A 26,956-nucleotide genomic window follows, 5' to 3' on the forward strand; every position below is an offset into this window, starting at 1 on the left:
GATGCCGTTCAGATCGCCTGGGAGTTTGAGATCTCGTATGAAGCTGCTGGACACACAGCCTGTGGCCTGCATTTACGTAAATGGGCTCAACTCCGATGCCGTTCAGATCGCCTGGGAGTTTGAGATCTATGAAGCTGCTGGACACACAGCCTGTGGCCTGCGTTACGTAAATGGGCTCAACTCCGATGCTCTTCAGATCGCCTGGGAGTTTGAGATCTCGTATGAAGCTACTGGACACACAGCCTGTGGCCTGCATTTACGTAAATGGGCTCAACTCCGATGCCCTTCAGATCGCCTGGGAGTTTGAGATCTCGTACGAAGCTGCTGGACACACAGCCTGTGGCCTGCATTTACGTAAATGGGCTCAACTCCGATGCCCTTCAGATCGCCTGGGAGTTTGAGATCTCGTACGAAGCTGCTGGACACACAGCCTGTGGCCTGCGTTTATGTAAATGGGCTCAACTCCGATGCCGTTCAGATCGCCTGGGAGTTTGAGATCTATGAAGCTGCTGGACACACAGCCTGTGGCCTGCGTTTACGTAAATGGGCTCAACTCCGATGCCGTTCAGATCGCCTGGGAGTTTGAGATCTCGTATGAAGCGGCTGGACACACAGCCTGTGGCCTGCATTTACATAAATGGGCTCAACTCCGATGCCGTTCAGATCGCCTGGGAGTTTGAGATCTCGTATGAAGCTGCTGGACACACAGCCTGTGGCCTGCATTTACATAAATGGGCTCAACTCCGATGCCGTTCAGATCGCCTGGGAGTTTGAGATCTCGTATGAAGCTGCTGGACACACAGCCTGTGGCCTGCGTTACGTAAATGGGCTCAACTCCGATGCCATTCAGTTCACCTGGGAGTTTGAGATCTCGTATGAAGCTGCTGGACACAGAGCCTGTGGCCTGCATTCACGTAAATGGGCTCAACTCCGATGCCGTTCAGATCGCCTGGGAGTTTGAGATCTCGTATGAAGCTGCTGGACACACAGCCTGTGGCCTGCATTTACATAAATGTGCTCAACTCCGATGCCATTCAGATCGCCTGGGAGTTTGAGATCTCGTATGAAGCTGCTGGACACACAGCCTGTGGCCTGCGTTTACGTAAATGGGCTCAACTCCGATGCCGTTCAGATCGCCTGGGAGTTTGAGATCTCGTAAGAAGCTGCTGGACACACAGCCTGTGGCCTGCATTTACGTAAATGGGCTCAACTCCGATGCCGTTCAGATCGCCTGGGAGTTTGAGATCTATGAAGCTGCTGGACACACAGCCTGTGGCCTGCGTTTACGTAAATGGGCTCAATTCCGATGCCGTTCAGATCGCCTGGGAGTTTGAGATCTCGTATGAAGCTACTGGACACACAGCCTGTGGCCTGCGTTTACGAAAATTGGCTCAACTCCGATGCCGTTCAGATCGCCTAGGAGTTTGAGATCTCGTATGAAGCTGCTGGACACACAGCCTGTGGCCTGCGTTTACGTAAATGGGCTCAACTCCGATGCCTTTCAGATCGCCTGGGAGTTTGAGATCTCGTATGAAGCTGCTGTACACACAGCCTGTGACCTGCGTTTACGTAAATGGGCTCAACTCCAATGAACGAGTGAATGAAATCCATGCTGGTGGTTTGAGCTGGGATCGTGCCTTTCATGTTTATTTCTTCCACCCATCCTCCTGTCCACATTGTCAGATAAGGGGACAGAGGCACAGGAAGAGTAGGATTCGCCTAGTACTAAACAGTTTAAGTCTGATGAACACAGAACTACTTTTTCCAAAGGTTATTACTTGGCCACTTTACATTCTGGTAAATAGTCCATGAGAGTGGGCGCTGTGTACACCTCCCACCCCCCCCCCCCCACCAGAGGCAATGTCTATGTGGTAATCAAACTCTCGTGTCATCGGTAGGCTAAGGGTAAGATTTATTCACCACTCATCCAACTGCACCAGAAACGTAACTGCCGGGAACACTCCTGGCAACGCATCAACAACACTCCTGGCAACGAGTCTCGTGGTTGCACAGTTTCGTAGTGCAGTAAACCACAAGTGGGGTGGTGGAGATTGTGAGGGTGCAACTACAATTCCAGGATAAGGACCTGTATAGTGGCCCTGTCGAGAAGTAACATTTGGTGTTTATTTCCAGCATCTTTAGGTAAAGTGGTAAACCGGGATTAGATGTTATGTCTCCCCTCAGCCCCTCCTAGGATGTTTGGTCTGTGTGTAAAGGCGCTTTCGTGTACTGCGTACATGTGAGGTGCAGAGCTCATTTCAGGTGTCTCCCTTGTATCTAAGTAGCCTCTAAAGTTGTGTGCTGTTCCATAAGGTTAGTGATACTCTGCATTCTCTCCTCTCACTGCATGTCCCGTCGCTGCTTTTTAGAGTCACTTCCTGTATTGAAATTCTTTGTAAAGCAGATGACCCTTGTAGGGAAGATTATAATATCTCTGACACCTCTTGGTACGTAATATCCCATACCTGCCCCCCACCCCCCACACACAAAACACTGACTCTGCATGATTTACTATATGGTAGTACTTCCTTCAAATACTGCTCATTTTGCCCACGCTTCAGTCCATATGAAGCTAGTCTTTGCCCTCCCACCCTCTTGTCCACACAGTACTCTAGATCCCGCCAGGTATTACATGCTCACCTGCATCAGATTCTCCTAGCGCCTGGCCTGTGTTATTGCATTGTTTGCATCAGATTCTCTTGGTTCCTAGCCTGTGTTATTGCATTGTTAGCATCAGATTCTCCTCATGCCTGGCCTGTGTTATTGCATTGTTTGCCTCAGATTCTCCTCGTGCCTGGCCTGTGTTATTGCATTGTTTGCATCTGATTCTCCTCGTGCCTGGCCTGTGTTATTGCATTGTTTGCCTCAGATTCTCCTCATGCCTGGCCTGTGTTATTGCATTGTTTGCATCAGATTCTCCTCATGCCTGGCCTGTGTTATTGCATTGTTTGCATCAGATTCTCTTGGTGCCTGGCCCGTGTTATTGCATTGTTTTTATCAGATTCTCTTGGTGCCTGGCCCGTGTTATTGCATTATTTGCTTCAACGCTAGTGCTTGGCCTGTGTTATTGCATTGTTTGCATCAGATTCTCTTGGTGCCTGGACCGTGTTATTGCATTGTTTGCATCAGATTCTTCTGGTGCCTGGCCTGTGTTATTGCATTATTTGCTTCAATCCTACTGCCTGGCCGGTGTTATTGTATTGTTTGCATCTAGTGCCCGGCCTGTGTTATTGCATTGTTTGCATTAGATTCTTCTAGTGCCTGGTCTGTGTTATTGCATTGTTTGCGTCAGGTTGTCACAACGCCTGGCCTGTGTTATTGCATTGTTTGCGTCACGTTTTTCTAGGACCTGGTCTGTTATTGCATTATATGTGCTACTTTTGGTATGTTATTATTCTAACAGTTGCAGCTTTTCTAACAAACATGCTACCTTTTATCTCAATCAAGTGCATCTGACTGCAAGGACACTGCCCTCTTCCTGCAGTGTTGTGTGGCGTTTTAGGCTCCGAGTGAATTTTCCCGATTCATGCCCTTATATAGGTACGATTCACATTGCCCTTAGATAGGCATAGAAATCATGTCCTTATTTAGACATATCTCATACAGACCAAATATAGGCATTGCTACTTCCACCCGTACCAAACGTCAGAACGATTTCTTGGAAAATCAGCTTAAGCAGTTAGGGAACTTCCCCTTGCTCGAATATTGATTTGTCCAAGAACTCATGTACTTTGCAAAGAACAACTATTCCCTAGGAGTTTTTTCCTGACGTTATTATGTTATGTTATGTTATTAGACATTTATATCGCGCACGGATACTCAAGAGTGTCCCGGCGTGGAGGTGAACCATATCAGCGAGCAGCATATTTAGATGGGTTGGGTAAAAAGGAAGGTCCTCAGCTGTTTCTTAAATAGCGTGGTGTCTTGGATGTTGCGCAGCTCCAGAGGGAGGGAATTCCAGGCCTCCGCAGCTTTAACAGAGAGGGAGCTACCCCCTAGCCAGACCCTGCGAAAGCGGGGAACGGTGGTCAGGCGCAGAGTGGTAGAGCAGAGGTTTCTACGAGGCGTGTAGAAGGAAAAGCGCCTCTGGAGGTAAACCGGGCCAAGACCATGCAGGGCTCTGTGAGCCAGCGTAAGAGCCTTAAACTGGATACGGTGGACAACAGGCAGCCAGCGCAAGTCTCGTAAATGCTGCTTCATGCTAACGCACCCAGGGATTTGCAGCAGAACCCTGGCCGCCCGTTCTGAATTACCTGCACTTTCTTTGACTGGTATCCCGGGAGTCCAACGTATAAGCCATTGGCGTAGTCGATACGGGACAAAATAAGTGCCCGAGGGACCATTTCCCTGGCAGATCGAGGTAAGAAAGGGAAGAGCTTCCTGAGAGATTTTAGGATACCGAAGCACACCCCTGCCAGTCGCTTTATTTGAGCAGCAAATCTGAGATCTTCCTCAAACCAGATCCCCAGCTTTTTAGCAGGATTGCCAGATGACAAAGGCTGGGGGTACTCTGGGGGCCAGAAAGTCTCTTTAAAGAGCGGAGGAAAAGGGCCGTAGAGGAGAACCTCCGATTTACCCTCATTGCACTTCAGCTGTGCCCGGGCCAGCCAACCAAAGACCGCTGCAAGGCAGAGCTGGGCTGCTGAAGGAGATATTTCACCTTCCTTCCAGGTAAAGAGGAGCTGAGTGTCATCCGCATATGCGATGACTTTAGCACCCAGCTCCTCTGCGAGGAAGATCAGGGGGGGTAACATAAACGTTAAAAAGCAGGGGGCTCAAAGTCGAGCCCTGTGGAACTCCGGTGGCCACTATCCGGGGGGTGGAAGAAAAAGGAGGCATCCAGACCTGCTGGGTGCGATCTACTAGGAAGGATTCAAGCCACTTCCAGGCCTGCCCAGACACGCCAATGTGAGAGCCTAGAAAGGAGTAGTTGGTGAGGGACCGTATCGAAGGCGGCAGAGAGGTCCAATAAAATCAAGGCCGCCCCCATCCAAACACTCCCTTATGGCTTCTGATAGTTCCACAAGAGCGGTGCTATAAGAGGCTCTAAATCCGGATTGAGCAGGATGGAGAGCACCTGATGAATCAACAAAAGTGGATAGCTGCCTAAAAACTGCTTTCTCAGTTTATGTCCTACTTTATGTCAAAATATGGCATTGCTAGACACCTTCAAGGTATAAATATACCTCCACTTGCTCTAGAAAGACACGGTGGTTCGGAGCAGTTCGACTATCTACTTGCCCAACGGAGCTCGCTACAGCAAGTGCCGAAGGAAGCCGACCCTCAAGCTGAGGCACTGATCGGGAAGCTGTCACTTCTCCTGCCGAGAATCCAGCTGCAGTGTTTCTGAGCTCCCCTTGCGGGGAGTTGGGAAGTCGAGTCCCGAGACAGAGATACCAGACCTCCTTCATTCTAACTAAGGTATGGAGCTTATTAGAACCTAGAGAAATCTTGGATAGATTCTTGGCAAAGAAATCTAAATCTATTCTACACAATACTTACTTCTTCCTTTGTACTAGACTTTGGTTAGGTACATCGGGGTAGGCGTATTTTAGAAGCACCAGTTGAGTATTTTAGCCTGTGTATTTATGTGTGTATTTTTATATGGCTTAGAACCCATACAATGCTCTTACACTATTATTTTATAATACTATTCTCGCTGTACGCGTTATACTTTGCAGTCTGCTTAACGATTGTAGCAGTTCACTTCTCTTGTATGAGAAAGAAGACTGTTCAATAAACCTTTTTTATTGAAAATGCCTGTCTTACTATTTCTCTGCAACTCTGTAGAAACAAAGCATGCACGATTGACTGAGTAAAATACGTATCTATTGTTTCCTCTACTCTAGAGATATGTTTCTCCTTCTTGGGAAACAAAGTTCTCATGTTTATGCGGTTGTCAGAAACGAATCCCTTCTTGTGAATTCGAGAAAGTTTCTAGTGACCTCTGAGCTATCTGGCACTCACTATTAAGTTTAGTATATTCAATAGAGACCTAGTCGACCTCAGTCCTACGTCTTATCTATAGGATATATTATTCCAATGCGCAGCGCCTATTGGGAATATAGGATCTACACTACAGCAGTAGCAATCTACTTCCCATTTATGAAGCAACAGACAGCACAGCATGTCTGCCAGAGATGTCGTAGGGTCAGAAACAGTACATAGGTAAGTAGGTATGATGGAAAACAAACTGTTGAGTAAGATTTTAAATGAAGAAGCTGCTGTGATAGACGGCAAAACATCCATGTCGAAACATGAGCAGTAGGACAATGGTTCATGGAATGATAATGGTAGATTTATTTACACGTCTGTGCAGTGCGTGTCACTTAATGTTCTTTACTTCCACTCTCATGAGATGGTTTTACAAGGCAACTCTGAGCTCCCTGAGTGTGGAGCTTCCACGAATCCCAGAGACGGGCCGTTCCAAAGACGGTAACAGAGAAGGTTGAAAGATCTGAGTCTTGATCCTGGCAGATGGACGAGTGATCCCTGAGGGGGTGTAGTTGGTCTGTGTGTTGCCACGGCTGTCCAGTGGGTGTAAGAAAATGTCAGCAATTTGTGGAGGGCCCTCTTTTGGGTGAGAACCACCCAGCTTCATGCAATACGGACTAGAGGGTTTGTGTCTGCGCAGGATGAGTTACATTCTGATATCAAAATGGAGGACCTTGTCCATAGGGGATTGATGTTACTAAGGTTTAACATCTTCAGTTACGGCAGATGGAGAAAGTCCATTTACTTGAAAAGCTTTCTGCACTCTGCTGGTGCAGGCAGGAGGGTCAAGGGATCGACCCTTGACCCTTTCAGGTAGGTCGCTCCCCCTCCGCACAGCACCGCCTGTGCCCGTTCTCTCCCTCCCTGCCCCGTGTCTCTCTGCCCGGTTTTTCCTTCTGCTCCCCTCACTGCCCCCGTGTCTCTCTGCCCGGTTTTTCCTTCTGCTCCACACGCGGCCCGTGGCTCTCTGCCCGTTTTGCCTTCTGTTGCTTAGCTGCCCCTGCATTTCTGTGACGTTTCTGCCCTTTCTTGGACCTTTGTGCTTCTGTGCCACTTGTCCCCCCCCCCGTTTTTTGTGACCTTTTCTGCCCTTTCTTGTGACTTTTGTGCCTCTGTTTACGACGAGGGGGAAGGGGTTTCGATGGGCAATTTCCACTCGTTAAGAGTGGTAGGTCCAACCTCAGCGTGTGCCCTAAAGTCGTAAGTTTTACAAAAAAGGCTGGGCTGTTCCTCAAATGGGTGAATGTACGTGTCACACTTGTGTTTGGATACTGTTGGTCTCAATGAGTCCTACAGTTGGGCATCCATTTTTTTGGATGTAATGCCATCACACACCCTTTCAGGTGCCGTGCTTCATCATCTGAGATGCTCCTCGTTGGGTCGGCGGTGCAATACTCAACGGGCGACACCTTAAAGAGGGGCACTTTAGCGGAGATCTTTTATCCAACTGCCGTCAGGTGAAGTGAGGGTGTGGGGCCAGAAGAGCGTAGATGTATATGTGAGTTAAAATAAAGCTAGGAGTACCAGTATCGAGTTTATTCTGGGGGTTCCCTGCTTTAATTAAAATGAAAGACTAGCCGGTACTCGTTGGAATTCAATGTTTCCTGTATGAGTCTCGGTTAGTGTGTGATCTTAACGGTCAACATGTTTCTCGCGTGTGTGTACAATGACACGCAATTCTTCAGGACCTTAGTAATGAAAGTATCTATAGTGGAAGACTGTCTACGTTCGCAGGATCTATACGAGTATCTAGTGTATTATTCTAAAAATCTCACAAAAGGAAATGTGTTCCACGTGGTAATATACCTGTGTTGTGCTGCATCTGCCTAATGTGTCAAGTATACACGCTACAACAGTACCCGGCGGACTGTACATCGGGTTCAGACATCCAAAATATGGTTAAAGTCTCCCGTGCGTCCAACTGCTCGACCTACCCACGCCGCTGGGTCTGGGTGCCTCTTTTCCACTTGTTTCCCCCCGTTTTATGTGACCTTTTCTGCCCTTTCTTGGGACCTTTCTGCCTCTGTGCCACTCGTTTCCCCCTCAATTGTTGTGCCCTTTTGCCTTCTGTTTCCTTTGTCGCTCCTCGCCACTGCGTCCCCTGCGGCCCCACCCTGCTGACTACCCATTCACTGCCCCCACCTCCCGCCTCCCAGCTGCTCCTCCCTCCCACCTCCCCATATAGGCTGGCCGCTGCGTGGTGAGTAGAGCGACCCTTGACCATTCCAGGTAGGTCGCTCCCCCTCCGCACAGCACCGCCTGTGCCTGTTCTCTCCCTCGCTGCCCCGTGTATTTCTGCCCGGTTTCCCTTCTGTTCCCCTCGCTGCCCCCCGTGTCTCTCTGCCTGGTTTTTCCTTCTGCACCCCTCGTGGCCCCGTGTCTCTCTGCCCGTTTTTGCCTTCTGGTGCTTAGCTGCCTCTGCATTTCTATGACCTTTCTGCCTTCTGTGTCACTCGTTTCCCCCGTTTTTGTCACCTTTCTGCCCTTTCTTGTGACCTCTGTGCTTCTGTGCCACTCATTTCCCCCTGTTTTCTGTGACCTTTTTGCCCTTCCTGTGACCTTGCTGCCTTCTGTGCCACTCGTTTCCCCCTGTATTCTTGTGACCTTCTTGCCCTTTTTGTGACCTTTCTGCCCTCTGCCATTTGTTTCCCCCTCAACTGTTGTGCCCTTTTGCCTTCTGTTTCCTTTGTCGCCCCTCACCACCCCCGCAACTGCGTCCCCTGCGGCTCCGCCCCTGACTGCCGGTTCGCTGCTCCCGCCTCCCAGCTGCTCCTCACTCCCATCTCCCCACACATGCCGGCCGCTGCGTGGACGAGCTGCTGGCCTGTCTGCGCCTGCCCGCGCCTGGACCGCGCCCAGCACAAGAACCCCTGGCCCCCACACCCGCCACCACTACGATGCCAGCACTCTGCACGCTCTCAACCCCGGACGGACCCACAACTGCTTCAAGGCCGCCCCGAAACGCACACACGCTCCCTTCACCTGCCGGAACTGAAGCTACACCAGCCACAGAGCAGACAAACCACCCGCCAAGAAAGACCTCAACCACCTCCGATGCATACTACTGAACACCCGCTCCGCACGCAAACACACCGTCGAGCTCTGGGACCTGCTGAACACAACCTCCCCTGACGTCGCCTTCCTGACAGAGACCTGGTTGAACAACTCCTCCGCACCCGACATCGCCATAGCCATCCCAGACGGCTACAAGATCACCCGCAGAGACCTCACCAACGGAGGTGGAGGAGGAATCAGCATCAGGGTCTCGACTAGCACTGACGACGCGCTCAGCACCGCCGAACACATGCATTTCCAGATCCACACAGACCCCAACTCCACCCTCAGAGGCACCCTCGTATACGAGCCCCCGGGACACCGCCCCCAGTTCAGAGAAGAAAAGGCAACGTGAACAAACTCCGGACAGCAACGCAGCACGCAAGGACGCCGTCCGCAACCACCACCACCACCTCATCAGGGCTGCCAAGAAGACCTCCTTCAAAGACCGCCTTGACATCAACGCACACGACAGCAAGGAGCTCTTCAACATTGTGAAGGAACTCTCCAACACCAACGACATCCCGCCGTCGCAAGCCTTGTGCGACTCCCTCGCCACCTTCTTCCACCGCACGACAGCTTCAACACCCAGACAGCCCCAACAGACAACAACACTATAGACCCTCCCCACACCATCGACCACATGCCCTGGCTAGCCTGGACCAGCGTGAGCATCCATGACACCATCAAGACCATGAGCACAATCCACTCCGGCTCACCGTCAGACCCTTTCCCGCACCACGTCTTCAACAAAGCAAGCAGCTCCATCACACCCCACTTACGCAACATCATCAATTTCTCCCTTGAGACCGCAACCTTAACAGAGAGCTGGAAACACGCCGAGATCACCGCCCTACTCAAAAAACCCAAGGCAAACCCAAGAGACCTCAAGAACTTCCGACTCATCTCTTTGCTCCCCTTCCCAGCCAAGGTCATCGAGAACATTGTTAACAGACAGCTAACCCGATACCTATAAGAGAACCGAATCCTGGACCCTTCCCAGTCAGGGTTCCGCAGCAACCACAGCACCGAGACCGCCCTCATCGCCGCCACCGACGACTTCAGGACCCTGCTAGACAAGGGGAAGACTGCAGCACTCATCCTCCTAGACCTCTCCGCCGCCTTCGACACCGTCTGCCACTGCACACTACGCGCACGCCTCCACGCCACAGGGATCCGAGACAAGGCTCTGGAATGGACCATCTCCTTCCTCTCTGGCAGAACCCAGAGCGTCCGCCTTCCCCGGTCCATTCCGAAGCCTCCGAGATCATCTGCGGCGTACCTTAAGGATCCTCCCTCAGCCCGACACTGTTCAACATTTACATGGCCCCGCTCGCACCCGTCGCCCGACAGCACGACCTCAATATAATCTCCTACACCGATGACACTCAACTGATCCTCTCCCTCACCAAAGACCCCATCACCGCCAAAGCCAACCTCCATGAAGGAATGAAGTCTGTTGCCAACTGGATGAAGATCAGCCGTCTGAAGCTGAACTCGGACAAGATGGAGGTGCTCATCCTCGGCTCCAGCCCGTCAGCCTGGGACGACTCCTGGTAGCTAACGGCACTGGGGGCAGCCCCGACCCCCAACCACCATGCACGCAACCTGGGAATCATCCTCGACTCAACGCTCTCAATCACCAAGCAAGTCAACACCGTCTCCTCCTCCTGCTTCAACACCCTCCGCATACTGCGCAAGATCTACAGATGGATCCCGACAGATACAAGAAAGACAGTCACCCAGGCCCTCGTCAGCAGCAGACTCGACTACGGAAACGCCCTCTACGCGGGAGCCCCGACCAAGCTCATCAATCGACTACAACGCATCCAAAACGCCTCGGCACGACTGAGCCTCGATGTACCACAACACGGCCACATCACCCCCACCTGAGAAACCTACACTGGCTCCCCGTCAAGAAGAGGATATCCTTCAAGCTCCTCATCCACGCACACAAGGCACTCCACAAGAACGGCCCTGCCTACCTCAACAGACAGCTCTCCTTCTACACCGCCAACTGCAAGCTACGCTCCGCCACCTCTCACTCGCCACCGTCTGTCGCATCCGAAGAACAACCACCGGCGTGAGATCCTTCTCCCACCTCGCCGCCAAGACATGGAACACCCTCCCACTGAGCCTACGACAGACCCAAGACCTGCTGACCTTCAGGAGGATACTAAAGACCTGGCTGTTCGATCAGTAGCGGCCTCCACCTACCCCCCCCCCCCAGCGCCTTGAGACCCTCGCGGGAATGTAGTGCGCTTAACAAATGACTGATTGATTCTCTAGTTGGCATTTGCCAGGGGATGTTCAGATACATTGGTTGAATTAAACCTTGGAGCAGCACTTGTAGCGTTGACTCTTGGAGTCTTGTAGTGTGTGCTGGATGCCATAGAACTGTCTTAATGTTCCACAGAGCTCAGAAAATCCAGATTCTCCTTCATCTCAGAGCGCGAGCTCTGTGGCTTGACCAGTAGAACTGCAATAAAGAAGATGACCTAGACCAGTTCTACCTCTCCCGACCTTTGAACTGATCCTTGAGGAAATAAGCCCTTGTCTGGAAAGCAGATCCACACAAGGAGCAGCTGACAGAAGACCCTGCCTGGGAGGAAGATCTGCACAGGGCACAGCTGACAGAAGCCCCTGCCTGGAAGGAAGATCTGCACAAGGCACAGCTGACAGAGGTCCAGCCTGGAAGGAAGATCTGCACAAGGCGCAGCTGACAGAAGTCCAGCCTAGAAAGGAAGATATGCTCAAGGCGCTGCTGACAGAAGTCCTTACTGCAAGGAAGATCTGCACATGGTGCAGCTGACAGAAGTCCTGCCTAGAAAGGAAGATCTGCACATGGTGCAGCTGACAGAAGTCCTGCCTAGAAAGGAAGATATGCACAAGGCCCAGCTGACAGAAGTCCTGCCTAGAAAGGAAGATATGCACAAGGCACAGCTGGCAGAAGTCCAGCCTAGAAAGGAAGATATGCTCAAGGCGCAGCTGACAGAAGTCCTGCCTAAAAAGGAAGATATGCACAAGGCGCAGCTGGCAGAAGTCCAGCCTAGAAAGGAAGATATGCACAAGGCGCAGCTGACAGAAGTCCACCCTGGAAGGAAGATATGCACAAGGCGCAGCTGACAGAAGCCCTTCCTAGAAAGGAAGATCTGCACGAGGCGCAGCTGGCAGAAGTCCTGCCTGGAAGGAAGATCTGCACAAGGCACAGCTGGCAGAAGTCCTGCCTGGAAGGAAGATCTGCACAAGGCACAGCTGACAGAATTCCTGCCTGGAAGGGAGATCTGTACAAGGCACAGCTGACAGAGGTCCTGCCTGGAAGGGAGATCTGTACAAGGCACAGCTGACAGAGGTCCTGCCTGGAAGGGAGATCTGCACAAGGCACAGCTGACAGAAGTCCTTACTGGAAGGAAGATCTGCACATGGTGCAGCTGACAGAAGTCCAGCCTCGAAAGGAAGATCTGCACAAGGCACAGCTGGCAGAAGTCCTGCCTGGAAGGAAGATCTGCAAAAGGTACGACTGACAGAAGTCCTGCCTGGAAGGAAGATCTGCACAAGGCACAGCTGACAGAGGTCCACCCTGGAAGGAAGATCTGCACAAGGCACAGCTGGCAGAAGTCCAGCCTCGAAAGGAAGATCTGCACAAGGCACAGCTGGCAGAAGTCCTGCCTGGAAGGAAGATCTGCATGAGGCGCAGCTGACAGAAGGTCTGCCTGGCGATGACCTCAAAGCAGTGAGAGACCCACAAACCACAAGATCCTTCAAGTCCAGCTAGCCACACTGGACACAATGTACACCAAAGGCCTGATTTAGATTTCAGCGGATGGTTTATTCCATCACAAATGTGGCAGGTATCCTGCCCGCCCCATTAAGAATGCATTTCATCCTGTAGAAATTATAATAAGGCAGGCACGTTTTGATAATGCCTTGGCGTCGTTTGCAGAGTTTTACTCCGCGGAACTCCACGAAGTGCCATGGAAACTCTGTCGCACTCTGCAGACTTCCGCTAGTGGCAGAGTTTGTTAAGTTGCGCTGCTCTCACTGATTTTTAGTACCAGGAGTTTGTCCCACACTATAAAAGCAGCACGAACGGCACTACGCGTTGTGCCAGAGGGCGCTGCTGCTTTCTGCCGCTCAAATTGACATTCTAATCGAGTGGCAGCTTCATCAACGAGAATGGCAGATTTCTACACTCGAGTGGTCGCGACCTACCGCAATGAGAAATCCCGCCCGGAGGAGGTCTAGTGCATTATATTTTCTCACAAGCACTCATCGCCTTACCGTTGGAGAACTGCTTGAGAAAAAAAACTCAGTTCTGCATTACTTCATGGAGTTTTTTGGAACTCCGCACTCTGGGCAAAAATTCGTAAGCTCCGCCGGCAGAGCTGAATTCTTCGCCCACCCCTAGTTTTGAGGCAATAATCTGTTGGAAAAACTCTAAACTAGGCCACAATAAGTGCTGTAGAAGAAGTGAGAACCACGGCCTTGTGAGTATCAGGCCGTTATTTGACTTCTGATGAACCCCACAGAGTGAGTGAGCAGCCAGAGGGCAGTAGAGGGACCGAAGGCAGGAAATGAGATAAACTAGAAGATGAGAAATATAGAAAGGTAGAAATGTCGCATCACCTGTGGATAACTGACACCTCCTCCCACTCTGCCAAATGCCCATCCAGTCACAAAGTGGCATCCTGGGCCCCAAACGGACAATGTCATGCCAGATGCCATGTAATGGTGGAAAAGGGGGGAAAAAAGAGTAATATGCACACATCTGCTGCCTGGATATGTCAGGTAAATTATTGGTTGTGAAGGATTCTCCATAAGTACTAAATGACTGATATCGTTGAATATTAAATTATATGAATCAACGTTTGTTTGCCTTATCTACGCTTATAATGTAAAGGATGGGCCTTACAGTGAGCCCCTCGTTCTGTTTTACACAAAAGCCCCGGAAGGAGCTGCATCTTACAGAACTTTATCTACTTGAGGAAGAACTAAAGACTTGCTTTTTAAAGTTGTCTTTCAGGGCCAGAACCGTGCGCTGTAAGCGGCACTGGTTTCAGGGAGATGGACAGATGTTATGGCGATAGGAAACCCCCTCAACCCACAATAATGTTCCAATCTTCCAGGTTAGAAGAAACCAGAAATGCTTGAACCAAGGGAGCTGTTGAAAGTGTCAAAGGTGACTTATAAACAGCAAGGTAAAGACAGGAGTTGGCATTTGAGATAATCTTAAGCGAATGGGAAAGAATGAGAAGAAGTGTGTAAATGGAGTTGCTTTTGTTGTATACTTCGTAAAGAGTTACTGGAAATTCTGCAGCCCAGTCTGACCCTTCTCTTTTTCTAAACTCTATTGTTGTTTAAATGAAATCTTGACCATATGCGTCTATCTCAAGCAAAACCTCAAGAACTTGGGTGTTCCGTGAGCGCCTTTACTTTGCTCAGTTACTCTGTGAACACTGGTAAATCACCTCCTTTTCAGACATTAATAAGATATCACCTGATCAACAGAACCTTTAGTTAAATATCTGTGTATGATGAAATATTTCTTGCTAATTTGTAAAGGCTGTAAAGAAGAAGAGGGAGATTTACTAATATGTTGCGCCGTATTTGCATCACAAAAGTGGCACAAAAAAGCGCAAAATCTTGTTTTCCTAATTTACTTTCCAGCGCTAAACTTTTTTAGCGCTGGAAATAATGTAAAAGTAATGTGAAGCAGCGCATAGCACTGCTTCACGTTACTTTGCACCATTGGGACTTGCCAAGGGGGGTGCTTGGGCGTTCCCGTGCAACCACCCAAGATTTCTCATGCTAAACCCATTTGACCAAAATCAGTAGATTGGGTTTAGCGTGAGAAAACTGCACCCTTTTAAACCAGACACAAGGAAGGAGAAATGAATTAATTTCTCCTTCCTTTTCTGACTTTGCATGCGTGCTGCACTGCGCAACATGCATACAAAGTGGGAAAAGCTTTCCCTCGTGTCTGACATAGTATTTTGTACAGGAACGGTGTCCTTCCCATACAAAACCGATGCTGGGCTCACACACACACACCCTAGCGCTCTGGTGCCAAGGTGTGTGCATGGCGCAGGCCCTCTGTAATCAGTGCCGACGCAAGGGAAAGGGAAGGAGAGAGCCATATCTTTGAAAATATGTTGCTCTCCAGTTCCCTTCCTGTCGCGCCACGCAGCGCAGCCTCGGGGGGGGGGGGGGGGGGAGGGCTGCGCTGCATTGTGTGGAGATTTCGTAAATCTCCCCCAAAATGTCTTTTACAACCAGTTAAACATTGTGAATTCTCTTTCCATTATGTTTCAATTTAGTAATTTTAAATATCTTTACATCCAACAGAAAACAAGCCTTGAATGTGTGAAATGACCATCAATAATGAAGCGAATGCTGTAAATCTTCAATAATAGCAGAAATAATGAGCTACAGTATTCAGAAAAACACCAGCGCAGTCGGCGACAGAGGAACCTGCACACAAACTGACAGATCCCGGATGAAGTATCAAGGGCAGTTCAGTGATTGTAAGAGTCTGAGCTGTGCACCTCCACACTACAAGACGAAGAAATGACCTTAGGAAAATTAAGGCAACAACAATAACAAACCACCTCCTGTATAAACAAGTGTTCAACACCAGCTTTGATCATCGGATCGGTATGATGTGATTACCACAGTGCTCTATTTTATAAAATGATGACAGGCCATCATTCCGTGCTCGAGGAGAATTGTAAACTCTTTCCTGACAAACCACAGTAACCAGAGAAGAGCACAACAGAGCGGAGCCAGACAACTGATGGGTAAAGGAAAGAGGAGTTCTTTTATCTACAATACAATAGACTGTCCTAATTTGCACCGGTCAGAAGGAAGATACATCTTTACCCGCAATCGTGCATAGCCATAATCCAATCTAAAGGCACAATCACCTACAAAGACACCTTCTACGTATTAGGAGTGTGGTAAATATTTGGTGGCTATAGCATTTTTTTGTTAAAACAGAAATAAAACATGCAAAATACTGCACACATATAAAGTGTGTGAGAAAAACACAAGTGCTTTATAAGCCATGTCGGCCCATCAGGAAATGCAGTCATGGGATATAAACAAATATATACCCGACCCACAGACACTAACCAAGAAAGAAGAATCATACACATGCAGCAAGAGCTTTAGTTTGACATCACTTCTCAAGCTTCATCAGCAAACCTACACAGGACAAAAACCATTCAAGTGCAGTGAATGTGTCAAGAGCTTTAGAAGGTTATCAGAACTACAAAGACACCAGCGAACACACGCAGGGGAAAAGCCATTCAAGTGCAATGAATGTGGGAAGAGCTTTTGTCAATTATCAAAACTAAAAAGTCATCAGCTAACACACACAGGGGAAAAACCCTATAATTGTAGTGAATGTGACAGTAGTTTTCGCTGCTCTACAGCATTAAAGTATCATCAGCGAACACACACAGGGGAAAAACCATTCAAGTGCAGTGAATGTGTCAAGAGCTTTAGTAAGTTATCAAACCTTCAAAGACATCAGCGAACACACACAGGGGAAAAACCTTTTCAATGCAGTGAATGTGTGAAGAGCTTTAGTCAATTATCAGACCTCCAAAGTCATCAGCGAACACACACAGGGGAAAAACCATTCAAGTGCAGTGAATGTGGGAAGAGCTTTAGTTGGTTATCAAACCTTCAAAGACATCAGCGAACACACACAGGGGAAACACCCTATCATTGTAGTGAATGTGACAGTAGTTTTCGCTGCTCTACAGCATTAAAGGATCATCAGCGAACACACACAGGACAAAAACCATTCAAGTGCAGTGAATGTGTCAAGAGCTTTAGAAGGTTATCAGAACTACAAAGACACCAGCGAAACCACACAGGGGAAAAGCCATTCAAGTGCAGTGAATGTGGGAAGTGCTTTAATCAGTTATCAAGCCTTCAAACACATCATCGAATACACACAGGGGAAAAGCCATTCAAGTGCAGTGAATGTGGGAAGTGCTTTAATCAGTTATCAAGCCTTTAAACACATCATCGAATACACACAGGGGAAAAACCATTCAAGTGCAGTAAATGTGCAAAGTGCTTTAGTTGGTTATCACACCTTCAAAATCATCAGCGAACACACACAGGGGAAAAACCCTATCATTGTAGTGAATGTGACAGTAGTTTTCGCTTCTCTACAGCATTAAAGGATCATCAGCGAACTCACACAGGAGAAAAACCATTCAAGTGCAGTGAATGTGGGAAGAGCTTTAGTCAATTATCAGTACTACCAAGACATCAGCGAACACACACAGGGGAAAAACCATTCAAGTGCAGTGAATGTGCAAAGTGCTTTAGTCAGTTATCACACCTACAAAGACATCAGCGAACACACACAGGGGGAAAGCCACTCAAGTGCAATGAATGTGGGAAGAGCTTTAGTCGACGATTAGAGCTACAAAGTCATCAGCGAACACACAGGGGGAAAACATAAAACGGCACTGAAAGTGTGAAGGGCTTTTGTCAATTTTCAATCCCACACAGCCCTCAGTGAATACACTCCTTCATTTAACTCACATGGAAATAATCCTAGAGATGCAGAGATTCCGGAAAGAATTTAAGAACATCAAAAATAATATTGACCCGTCTAAGGACATAGACAAGAGCAGAACAGTGCAGTTATTGTGAGAGGAATGAATTACGGAAAAAGATCAAATTCAAATTATGTAGGACATTGAAATACCAATGATAGAAGACCTGAATAGCAGTAAAGAAGAAAAACAGATAACAGTATTTGCAGAATTATAAAAGTGTTTGTTTCCAATGATTGTTCACTTCCGTACACATAGCAAAGTGACATGATGTACCAGGATACACAGTGGGAGACAAGCACAATGTGGATTAAAAGAAACATTGTTGATTTTCATTTGGTGAAGAAGAGATACAAAGAAAAACATTCAATCACACCTGACCACACTACCTGTAAAAGCAACACTGAACAATTCTGGGACTAATAGCGGTATTTTCAGCTAACTTGTCGGATTAGTGATAAAACCTATTAACCCAACACACCCAGAGTGGACATGTTGTCAGGGCTCTGGAGATGGAAGCTTCATTGGTAAAATGCATGTATTACTATTAACAAATGCCACTGCAGTATATGTAATGAACTAAAGCGAAGCACAGGTGTTCAAGAAATAACCTATTTTCAGATATAAAAGAGCACATACCTTGTTTTTAAGTAACGTTTGGTGCATCTTTTACACACTGTTATCGGTTGATGGATCAGCTCGTGCCTCGCGCCTTATTACTAAGTGCGACCCGTGACTCCTCTCCGACTTGGCGATGTGGTGAAATAGCGAAATCCCACATCAAAAGCATATATGTGCCAGGACAATCAGTTGCACTCCCAGCAACTCGTCTTCCACACTGATTGTCCCTTGTTCTGAAGGATTTGTCATATGAATGCCAGAAGTGGCAGTGACATTCATGAAGCTAAAGCTAACAGGAGTGTGTGGGAGATAGAGAGGGGGAGAGATAAAGAGAGCGAGAGAGACAAAGACAGGGGGAGAAAAAGAGAGAAATGGAAGGAGGGGGAACAGAACGTTATTTGTACTCACCTAAAAATAGAAGAAGCAGCCGAATACATGCCAAAGTGTGACATCACCAGAGAAACGGGCTGAACACCTGTGAATTTATATGTTTATTTTTAACACCCATAGACCCATGTCATGCCAATAAACAGGGCACAAGTAAGAAAAATAGTGAAGGAGCCCATTATCATATGCAAATCACAGAGACGTCACATGTAGTGACATCACAAGAAGTGATGTCAGGCCCTTATAATAATGTTCATGTGAAAGGTTGACAGCCTGTTTTAAAAACAAAAGATAAGAAACATAAAATAATGTAAAAGTAAGTTTTTGGTTTCAGTTTTTATACATCATGTGTTTTTCCCACTTTTAGTTTGTAACTAAATTTGGAAATGACTGAAAGTGTAAATATTTTTAAACGGATATGTGGAACTTGGAAATTAAATTTTTAAACAGTTTTCAGTGAATAAATAAAATTTGCTTTTAATTTGCGCTTTTTTCCTGACATTATTCTTTATCCAGCCCCTAAGCCCCAAAGTGTTTCACATTTACAATGTATTAAGCAATAGAAGGCTAATTTTGTCAAGTTCTCTGTCTCTCTCTTGCGCCACTCACACAAACAAACACTCAGAGGCCTGTGTCTGCAGTGCTGGGGCACAAAGTAACAATTACCAGTTGCAGACTAAGGATCTAGGTGGAACTGAGTCCTGTTTCTAGATAATAGTGGGGGGTCCCCTTAAACTGTGGCTACCCCCCGACTTGTGCCGTGCTGATAAAGCAATAGTGAAATTGAGTAATTTATGATGAATTGAAATGAGAGAAAGAGAAGAAGAGAGCGTGGTGCAGGATATATTAAAGAAAATGAAAAAAAGCAACACAAGACTTTACCCTGTTCTGTGTACTAGCATTTTACGTAAGCAAGTTGTGCTGTGCGTTGTGAACAGGCTGTCACCCCCTTTGTATGTAAATGAGCTTCTGTGACCAGACACCCCAGGCTCCCATCTCTTCTAGCGCGGATGATAATGTGAGCACTGTAAGGTAATCACAAACTAGGGCTTTATTGAGAAACAATCGGCTTCGAGGTCCCACAGCTGTGGTTATGTAGTTCTTTATTAGTTTTTTTAATTTACTTTAATTTGCAGCAATTCTCCAGGTTACTTTTTCTCAGTATTACGCTTCAGGTCGCTCATAGCTCTCCATCAGTTAAATGTGAGGTTTGATGTAGGATTTGTTGTAAGTGTTCCTAGACCATGTTCCAATCCCTTTGTCCTCGATTTGTCGGCATGGGTTTTGTCCACACACTGGTCTCAGATGGGCCTTCTCAAGGTAGAAGGCGCTGTAATAGGAATAATAAATCAGACATATATGAAATTGTATGTAAACAAATGTGTGCCTTTCAGTTATCAGGCACCACCAGACTCACATCTACACATGGAATTGTGCACCAAACTAAAGTGACTCCTCCCTGAATAAATATGTGCCATCAGTAATCGGGCTGATCGTTCTACTGATGCTCACAGCAAATATAGTTTCTGGCATTGTGCACATTGGCCTAAATTTTAATTGGTGAAGTTTCACGCAGTTCCGCTGATGCGCACAGTTTATAAGGTTTGTGGATATTGTGCACTGTACGCAGATCACTGAAGATCACCCTTAAGAAGTAACTAGGTGAAAACATAGCTCGTACATCATGCAAAATGTCACTGCCCCTCCCTTCTTGTTGACATCTCCAGAAGTTCCTCCTCTCTCATGGAAGAAGGTTTCCACACATTATGCTCGTGTCTGTGGCACTTAATCGCAGAGAGGAAAGCCTCATTGTTAATGCATTGTTTGGGCTCTGAGGGACAAGAATTCTTTGAACACCTTCCTGAACTCTCTGATAGTGACTCCGACACTCTTAATGAATACGAGATCTGCTTCAAAAAGTTGGACTTGCACCACCTCCCCAAAGTGAATACAATCCTTGAACAATATCACTTCGGGAGAAGGATGCAAAGGCAGGATGAGTCGGTCGAACAGTACATAACTACCTTGCGCAAATTGGCTTCCACGTGCAATTTTGGTGCCGCTTTAGAGGATCGCTTAAGAGATTAGTTCATGTTAGGATGCACCCTCGACAAAACAAGACATGCCCTGTGGTAAAAAGACACACCATCTCTTCAAGAAGTGCTGACCATTGCCAAAAGTCATGGGCATTCAAAAGTGTGTGTTGATATTATACGCAAAGACAGTACAGGTGATAAAAAGGAGAACATTAATGTCAAGGTGGTGGTGGATAGATTTGTTAAACCCAAATTGAGCACCACTTCAAAGCCCTTTAACACAAAGAATTTTCAGAGGAAGTTCTTCAGGTGTGGCAACTCTGGCCATATGGCCAGCTTTAACCTGTTGCGTGCGTCGGACGGCCCCCTAACATCACAGTGGGCATATGCGGAGGACGACTAGGGGCTGTCCGAACTGCACCCACTCATTAATATGCCCGCACAGCGGTGAAATTCGCGCCACAGTCAACGGGTTAAAGACTGCCCAGGTTGGAAGGCCATGTGCAAAACTTGTGAGAGAAAAGGTCACGTCTCAAAGAGCTGCAGAACGGGCCACGAGCATAAAAAAGTCAGGGAAGTTTATCTTTATGAAGAAGATTTAGAAGGAATCAATGTTCTCCCTGTCACAGGGAATGCTAGAGATGGCCCTCAGGAGCTAGTTTTGATCAGTGATGCTCTAGTGAGCATGCTCTTCGACTTTGGGGCCAAGATACCGCTAGTCCCCAAAACATTTTATGAGTGTAATCTGCTGGGCAAACTCACCCTGTTGAAGCCAGACATTAGACCAAAAGGTTAAGGTATGGTGACTATTGAGTTGCTGGGTTATTTCTGGGGCACAATTGACTTCAAAGTCATCCCTGGTAAAATCTATGTCTCGATGAAGCGGGACTAGCTTATAAGTTGTAAGTTGCTTCCATCAACGTGATCTACATATCTGCCTTTATCCCAATGAGATCTGTCTGCCTATAAGAATTACCACCAGTTAGGGTTGTTAGTAATGCTAATCGAGACTGGATCAAGGAATTCCTTGAGGTCTTTGCTGGTGAACTGTGTTTGTTTCAAAAACTATGTACAAGGGATAAAGGTCAAATCTAACGCTGTTCCAAAAACAGCTAAGGTCAGAAATGCACCTCTGTAAGTAAGGGAGAGCATGAAAGTTGAATTAGGCAATCTCTTAGCCAAGTTTATCATTCAAGAAGTTGAAGCAACGTTGTGGGTCTCTCCTGTTGTTATGGCCCGCAAAGCCAATGGGGAGGCAAGGCTCTGTGTGAGCTTGAGGGAGCTCAACAAAGCAGTTATTGTTGATCATTATGCTTTCACCCACATAACTAAAATGCTGTGTTCTCTTGAGTGGGCAAGGCATTTTTTTCCTTGGACTTGATCTCCGCCTATCACCAGGCCGGCCTTCACTCCTCTTCAGAACATTCAGAGCATTTACTCCTCTTCCCAGGACCTTACCTCCTGGGTAACACCCTCTGGTACCTTTAGGTTTCTAAGAATGCCTTTCGACTGATTTCTGCGGCCTCAGTTTTTCAGAGGGCGATGAAGGGCATTCTTGGAAGCCTTCAGGGTTTCAAGGTGTACCCAGATGATGTGCTCATCTTTGGTGTGGATCTTGAGGATCATAATGGGAGGCTGAGGTCAGTATTGAAGAAGTTATGTGATGCTGACCTCACCCTTATTGCTGACCAGTGCAAATTTGATGTCAAAGAATTAGAGTACCTTGGGCATTTAGTGTCCGCTGCAGGCATCAAACCTAAGCACCATTTGTAATTTGCACAACCCTTTGAACAAAGAAGAGTTTGTAAAGTTTCTCAGCATGGCTGAATTTTATCACAAGTTCGTTCCGAACTTTGCAGGGAAAACCTCTTGTTTGAGGTCTCTTCTAAAGGAGGGAGGCATACTTGTTTGGTCCAAGGGCTGTGAGGAAGAGTTTGAGTGCATTAAGAAACATCTGAATGAAGCACCTTGTCTAGGAAGTTTTGACCCCACAAAGGAATCTTATCTCATCACTGATGCCAGCTCAAAGGGGTTAGGAGCAGTTATTTTGCAAAAGGTTGATGGGGAGGTTAAAACGATTATGTTCCTCTCTAGGCCCTTGAGGGGTGCTGAATGCAACTGTTCTGTTGTGGAGAAAGAAGCTCTGGGGGTTTCCTGGGCAGTGCGCAAGCTGAGAAAGGATTTGTGGGGGAAAAGGTTCAGAATTCGTACTGGTCACAAACCTCTTAGGGAGGTCTTCTCCAAGAAAGGCATTGACTCTGTCTCCCAAGGGATACGGAAGTGGGTTGTGACTCTACAGTTCTGGCACACTGTCTGTCAAGACTGGTGGTGTGGAGTATGAAATGACAGATGATGTTGAGAGGTTTGGAGGTGAATAATTGGAGGAAGGAATTAATATGTGTGTGATTAGCGAAGGGTTGATTTCAGAGAGAGAGTGGAGGGAACATCACATGATCGGTTTAGACTTGCAGAAAGTCCTCACCATGATCAAAGGTGGTTAGTGTGAGAAGAAGGACTATGAGGAGGTCCTCAAAGGCTTTTGGCAAGTTAGGGAAGATCTGGCGGGGGAGGATGGTCTCCTCGTGTGTGGTAGTAAGTTGGTTGCACCCCTTGCTCTAAATGATAAGCTAGTAAAGAGTGCTCACACCTCGCACATAGGTATTGCCAAGACAAAGCAAAGTATCAGGTAAGAATATTGGTGGTCTGCCATGGATGTACATGTAGAGAGGTTGGTGCGTGAATGTGCGTGTTATGACAGGATATTGAATTGCAGGACTCAACCCATGGTTATTAGGGAACAGGCTACTGGTCCGTGGTGGACACTTTCATAGATATTTTGGGACCTGTGAAGTTGAAGACTCAGGATCTCTATTTGATCGTGTGTATGGATATGTTTTCCCATTGGCCTGATATCAAAGGTGGTTAATTCCGTTGAGTCTGGTGAAGTGATTGAGTTTCTAGAAGAGTTATTTGAACGTGAGGGTTTCCAGTTAACACTCTTGTCAGACAATGGTGTTCAGTTCACAACCTTAGTCATGGAAGAGTTTCTGAGTTCCAGGGGGATCAAGCATAAGAAGGCGTCCCTGTACCATCCACAAAGCAATGGTGTGGTGGAAAGGTTTGTCAAGGTTGTTAAAGAGACTCTGCAACAAGCTGTTGTCTGTGGTGAAAGTTGGGAGTTGGCCATGAGGAAGTAGGTTAGCGAGTATAGGTTCACTTCTTGTTCGTCCACTGGTGAAACTCCCTTTTGTTTATTTAAAGGAAGGGTCCCCAACATGGAGGTCACTCTGTTGTGGGTAATGATTAAAGGAACCTTAGTGGATGAAAAGGTGGGTTTTAGAACTGGGGGTCTCTAGTCGGCAATGGCTTGCACCTTTGTCCAAATAGGGACCCTTGATTCTAGTCAGAATAAGGGGGCGACACTCCTAAAATAACCCCTGCTCAAACCTGTGGTAGCTTGGCACGAGCAGTAAGGTTTATCTCAGAGGCAGTGTGTGAAGCATTTGTGAACACTTACAGTAATACAGGGAAAACACTACAGATGTACACCACACAGGTTTTATAAAAATAAGTATTCTTAATATAGACTTAACACAAGACTCAAACGACAAAAATCCACAATACTGTAAGCAGAAATAAGATGGTAGAAGTAGCTCAAAAATAGGTTATTTACTTAAACGCAGTTTTTAGCAACAGAAAACCCCAACTGAAGTTATCACGACATCGAGGTCAAAGAAATCCCAAAGTACGGCGCCGACCGTGAGATGCGTGGCTTCGAGCACTTAGTCAAAACAGACCCACAAAGAACAGTACCTTGGACAAGCGAAAACAAAGACAGCTCTCAGCGTAGTTGGCGTGCTTCAGGGGAGGCGACGCGTCAGGTCGTTGATGCTTGCACAAAGCAGGGGAGGCGTTGGTTCCTTACGATAGCGCCGAAACCACAGTTCCGTACAATGTCACGATGTCGATGGATTCTTGACCACCCACTTCGAGGATCGGCTCCACAATGATGTCGGCTTTGGAGGCGATGCGGCATAGCAGCTGGCTTCGGGCCTACGTCAAATGGTTAGAGCGGCAGACCCTGATGCAGAGGTCTGGCCGGGAACAGGGTTCAATTCTCCGCCTCGGCGGGTCTTGGGCTCAAAATTCCACGGACCTGCTAATTCTCGCCTCGTGCCTATTCCAATCATGGAGTCCCACTCTGCAACTCTGGGCAATAGCTTGCTTAATCTCCACAACGGCCCCCACAACGCTAAGGATGCCTGGCCTCCACCTTGGGGGTGCCCAGGAGTGGACGCCTCACAGGGAGAGCCATGATGGGTTCCACAGCGGTATTCGTACAAGCGCCTTGAGACCCTTGCGGGTGAGTAGCGCGCTATACAAGTATCAATTTACATTTACATTTACAAAGTTGGAGCAGCGCTCAGGGCTTGTGGCAGGTTACGATGTCGCTTGTTGGTGTCGATAAGGCACGGCAGCCGGCGTCGGGTCTACGTTGTAAGTCAGAGCAGCGCTCACGGCTTCGATGCAGATTATGGCTTTGCTCGCCGGCGTCAGTTTTGCAATTTCTTTCTGTAGCAGCCAGAAAAGCAAGTTCCAGATGCAGGCAAGCATATGGGGTGAAGTATTTGTATCCCTGAGACTTCAGACAGGAGGCATGCTCAAATTCAAGCCCTTGCAGATTTTCTGCAAGATGATGAAAGTTTCAATAAAAGTCTTTTCTCCTTTCCTTGGAAATAAAGAAACCACTGCAGGTCATCCCCAGCAAACAACGCACTGGTATAGGGGTAGTCAAAAACTCCTGCTGATTCTCTTGTTCTTCTCCTTGATTCCCAGAAGTGATCTAAAGTTCTGGGGTCTGGGTCCCCCTTTTTATACACACAAATCCTTTGTCTCTGAAGGTAGAGAGTGTATGTACCTAGTCTAAACCAGTTCTGGGTGCATCCTGCCAGTGCACAACTTCTTCCTTTGTCAGGGTGGGCCAGGGTCAACAGACACACCACAGGAGGTGGAGCCAGCATTGTGGAAGGCAGGCACAGCCCTATTCAGGCCCAGGTGCTACTCCTCTCACCACTCTACATGCAGATAGGTCAAATTCAAATTTCAAAGCTTTATTCGACATCAGTCATAAAAGCAATTTCACCCTATCACTATACAATAAATACTAATCTACATACAAAAGAATTAAAACAAGAATTAAACATTTATAAGTCGAATACATATGCTTTTTTTTATTAAGGTCAACATTGATCTTTACTCACAAATAAGAACTCTATTAAAAATATAGTCATCATTACAATACATCACGGCATTTTTCCTAGTAAAGTGCGTGTTCGGATCACCCAAGCCCAGGACAAGAACTTTGCAACAGCAATTACGAACAATGGGGAACAATCCGTCTCCAGAATTCTAAGTGCCGTCGCTTGGTTACGTGTCCCCATATTGAGGCAGACAGGTCTTATCCATTTATGCCGTGGGTTTGCATATAAAGGAAAACAAAACAATATATGGGAGACATGCTCAACTTTATCTTTGCAGTGGTAACAATGCTCATCCCAAGATGTAGACCATTTCTTTTTAAACACGTTAACTGGGAGCGATCCAACTCTAAACTGAAAGTATAGTTTTCCGTCATGGGGCTTCTCAATCAAGTTCCAATATACTTCACACAGAGGAGACATTTTTAAGTCCAAAAAACGCCTCGACATCAAACAGCTAGTACCTTTGGTAAAAGTTTTAAAATTCACCATCTCAAAATACATCTGTTTTAGCTCGGTCTTTGAGGGAAAACAAGACACATCTTGGTTACCCCACAGGTGGTCTAGTTTTAGCTCTGTCAATAACCCTCGTAGTTCTTTCAACCAGGCTATTTTATGAAACTGGTCAAATGATTCCACATCAGTCAACGCTGTGGCATAGTGGGCTAGCTCCGGGGTCACCATTAACCGCCTCCAATATAACAGTGTACGCAACCTTGCTAGGTCCGCAATATTTTTCCTACCAAGATCCAGTTTTAGGGGAATAGTAGGCATACTTTGCGGCACCCCTACCAAACCCCTAAGAAACTTATTTTCTACTGTAGTCAGGTTTACTAGGTTACTAAATCCCCATAACTCTGAACCGTATAAACTGGCACCTATTGCTTTCATTTGATAGATCTCAAGCACACAATTTATCGGTTTAGTTAGAGAAGCTCTATGTTTTAATAGTAATGCTCCTGCTATTTGACTAAACTTTAGTACTGCAGTATCAGTGTGAGTCTTCCATTTCATGTTCCCCTGAATA

General features: G+C 47.2%; 1 pseudogene across 1 annotated transcript in view; it reads left to right on the forward strand.

Moving 5' to 3' along the window:
• LOC147736988 (uncharacterized) overlaps positions 1–19,120 on the forward strand; it is a 58,062-nt pseudogene extending 38,942 nt beyond the window's left edge. Inside the window, exon 4 of the transcript XR_015308387.1 lies at positions 15,394–19,120. The product of XR_015308387.1 is annotated as an uncharacterized LOC147736988 (transcript). The remainder of the gene's footprint in view (positions 1–15,393) is intronic.
• Positions 19,121–26,956: the final 7,836 nt, after the last annotated feature.

The sequence above is a fragment of the Lissotriton vulgaris genome, chromosome 1_1 (genome assembly GCF_964263255.1).
Source record: "Lissotriton vulgaris chromosome 1_1, aLisVul1.2, whole genome shotgun sequence".
NCBI classification, from domain to species: Eukaryota; Metazoa; Chordata; class Amphibia; order Caudata; family Salamandridae; genus Lissotriton; species Lissotriton vulgaris.